At 45.3% G+C, this 3,862-nt stretch overlaps 1 non-coding gene across 1 annotated transcript; it reads right to left on the bottom strand.

Annotated features, from left to right (window-relative positions):
* Nucleotides 1-254: 254 nt before the first annotated feature.
* Nucleotides 255-2,177, bottom strand: LOC126877768 (small subunit ribosomal RNA). The gene has a single exon (XR_007695313.1). It is a non-coding gene; the product is annotated as a small subunit ribosomal RNA (ribosomal RNA).
* Nucleotides 2,178-3,862: the final 1,685 nt, after the last annotated feature.

Here is a 3,862-nt window from a genome sequence, read left to right on the forward strand (position 1 = left end):
CGAGAGAGAGTGCCACCTTCTCTTCGTATAATTCCGTAGCTGGAGGGTCGTCTCCTCCTTAAGAATATTTCTATTCGTGCCAACGGAGGTTGCCAAGCTCCCTGGCGTTTTCGTTTGTTAAAGTATATAGCTTGTTAATACGTCGTATATACTTTCGTCGATACAGGAGGAGTACGGCTCCTTACCGACCATTGTGATATATATTTCATAGTTTTTATATGTGTTCAAGTCAAATTCTTTTGGTATCGTATCGTTAATGATCCTTCCGCAGGTTCACCTACGGAAACCTTGTTACGACTTTTACTTCCTCTAAATGATCAAGTTTGGTCATCTTCCCGGTAACATCGGCAATGCTTATCACATTGGCCGCGCACCAGTCCGAAGACCTCACTAAATCATTCAATCGGTAGTAGCGACGGGCGGTGTGTACAAAGGGCAGGGACGTAATCAACGCGAGCTTATGACTCGCGCTTACTGGGAATTCCTCGTTCATGGGGAATAATTGCAAGCCCCAATCCCTAGCACGAAGGAGGTTCAGCGGGTTACCCGGGCCTTTCGGCCAGGGAAAACACGCTGATTCCTTCAGTGTAGCGCGCGTGCGGCCCAGAACATCTAAGGGCATCACAGACCTGTTATTGCTCAATCTCGTGCGGCTAGAAGCCGCCTGTTCCTCTAAGAAGATTTGTTTGTACGTTGGTAGTAAAAACCCACCGACCGAAGCCGGGGGCCTTCGAGATACCATAAGTTACGTCTATTTAGCAGGCTAGAGTCTCGTTCGTTATCGGAATTAACCAGACAAATCGCTCCACCAACTAAGAACGGCCATGCACCACCACCCACCGAATCAAGAAAGAGCTATCAATCTGTCAATCCTTCCGGTGTCCGGGCCTGGTGAGGTTTCCCGTGTTGAGTCAAATTAAGCCGCAGGCTCCACTCCTGGTGGTGCCCTTCCGTCAATTCCTTTAAGTTTCAGCTTTGCAACCATACTTCCCCCGGAACCCAAAAGCTTTGGTTTCCCGGAAGCTGCCCGCCGAGTCATCGGAGGAACTTCGGCGGATCGCTGGCTGGCATCGTTTATGGTTAGAACTAGGGCGGTATCTGATCGCCTTCGAACCTCTAACTTTCGTTCTTGATTAATGAAAACATTTTTGGCAAATGCTTTCGCTTCTGTCCGTCTTGCGACGATCCAAGAATTTCACCTCTAACGTCGCAATACGAATGCCCCCATCTGTCCCTATTAATCATTACCTCGGGGCTCCGAAAACCAACAAAATAGAACCGAGGTCCTATTCCATTATTCCATGCACACAGTATTCAGGCGAAGGTAGCCTGCTTTAAGCACTCTAATTTGTTCAAAGTAAACGTATCGGCCCACCTCGACACTCAGTGAAGAGCACCGCGATGGGATATTAGTTGGACCGCCCGCGAGGAGCTAAGCCCACCGATAGGACGTACCACATAATGCCAGTTAAACACCGCGAGCGGTGAACCGACACTGTGACACACAGATTCAACTACGAGCTTTTTAACCGCAACAACTTTAATATACGCTATTGGAGCTGGAATTACCGCGGCTGCTGGCACCAGACTTGCCCTCCAATTGGTCCTCGTTAAAGGATTTAAAGTGTACTCATTCCGATTACGGGGCCTCGGATGAGTCCCGTATCGTTATTTTTCGTCACTACCTCCCCGTGCCGGGAGTGGGTAATTTGCGCGCCTGCTGCCTTCCTTGGATGTGGTAGCTGTTTCTCAGGCTCCCTCTCCGGAATCGAACCCTGATTCCCCGTTACCCGTTACAACCATGGTAGGCGCAGAACCTACCATCGACAGTTGATAAGGCAGACATTTGAAAGATGCGTCGCCGGTGCTAGATGACCATGCGATCAGCACAAAGTTATTCAGAGTCACCAAAACAAACGATGGACGGACAGACGAGCCATCCGCCACCGATTGGTTTTGATCTAATAAAAGCATTCCTACCATCTCTGGTCGGAATCTGTTTGCATGTATTAGCTCTAGAATTACCACAGTTATCCAAGTAAATGTAGGTATGATCTAAGAAACCATAACTGATTTAATGAGCCATTCGCGGTTTCACCTTAATGCGGCATGTACTGAGACATGCATGGCTTAATCTTTGAGACAAGCATATGACTACTGGCAGGATCAACCAGGGATCTTATTCGTATAACAATTCTTATAAATTTCGTTTAAGTTCTCTTCGTGTCGTAGGTGGGACGTAAGCACCGTACGACGAGACTTTTCGTTCTTAAGATAGATATATCTATAAAATATATCTCCTAGCGACGTTCGAGATACACCCATAGTTCAGTAATAATCTTCGAACGCCGCTCGCAGCCACTTTGTAATTCTCAACTCCACCTCCTCTCTTCTCTCTCTCTCTCTCTCTCATAGTCTTATATAAAATGTTTAGAATCGTACTTCTAAAGGAACATTTCCATAATGCTGTCTTCGTGTAAAAAGACTTATTAGAATATCTTAGCGGTAAAGCACGTATACGCACCTCACGCTGAACGAACAAGCGCGTATCCCAGTGCGTCGCGCTGGACATACCGTAAGAATATTCTTTCAATCGGTAGAACATTTTCGGCAGAAGACATACTACGCAAAGATAGTACGCTCCTACCGCCTCATCGGATACTTCTGCGAAAGCAGAAGTTTTTATAGAAAGCAGACGGTTATACTCTTTTGAATGAATCGATGCTCAGTTAGTACAAGCACACACGCATCTAACAATTTTTGTTAGAATACGTACACACAGGTCACCAGCTTCCCGACTCAGGGGAACCTTGCCACGATATTTGGTCATTACGTCCAGGACAGCGACCCGCGGCGCAGCAGTGTAGAGAAAAAACCAGAACGAGAACGGAGGAACAGTCGAGAAATAGCGTAAAATACACTAAGACTCGAGGAGCGGTGACTGAATTCTCAACCGAGGCCGTAGAATAGCCACGCGCTCAACGCTGTTCCGACCGAACCGTCCGGCTCGACGTCTCTCTTATAGATACGAAAGCGCCAGCCGGAAGGCCGGCGCCGGCCGGGCTAGCGGCCGCGCGCTTACGGTGCAAAACCTCCGTAGCAACGTACCGTTCGGAAGGGACGCTGGAACTTAGTCTCGCGAACGCTCGATCACTACTATACAAAGCCAATATCCAACCATCGAAATACATTACCAGACGTTTTATTAACATAATAGAAATGCATTTTTACCAAAAAATTAATTTTTTTTTTCACCGAAAAATTGCATCAGTAAACATACTCTTTTATCGAATACGGACAAAAAATAAGTTTATAATCAATTACAATACGTTAAAATAAGTAGAAATATGCAAAAAAATATATACCTTGTAACGTTAATTAACGAAAAAATTAGAAAAATATCCCAGTCGTGTCAGTTCGACGAACGCTAATTTTTTGAAAAAATCGATAAAAATGTTTAATCCCGACGTATTTAATAGAGATAGAACGATTCCCGTAAAAAAATTCATACCTTGTAACGCTTTTAAACGAATAAACTCGAAAAAACTTTTTCGCCCTCGGAATTTTTCTAAGTCCCAACGTACCGGCTCGGAATTTTTCTATGTTCCAACGACCGGTCGTGTCGGTCCAAACGTTTTTATATCCGTCTGCCGACGATATAAACGCTTAATCCCGACGTATTTTATCGAGTTATAACGATTTCTTGAAAAATATTCGTACCTTCTAACACTTTTTAACGAATTAATCGAAAAAGAGTGTTCGGTCCGAAAATTTTCTAAGTACGAACGACCGGCCGCATAGGTCCGTTTTTAAAAATCGTTCTCGGACGGAAATAAACCATTAATCCCGACGTATTTCGTCG

The sequence above is a fragment of the Bombus huntii genome, unplaced genomic scaffold, assembly GCF_024542735.1.
Source record: "Bombus huntii isolate Logan2020A unplaced genomic scaffold, iyBomHunt1.1 ctg00000237.1, whole genome shotgun sequence".
Lineage (NCBI taxonomy): Eukaryota > Metazoa > Arthropoda > Insecta > Hymenoptera > Apidae > Bombus > Bombus huntii.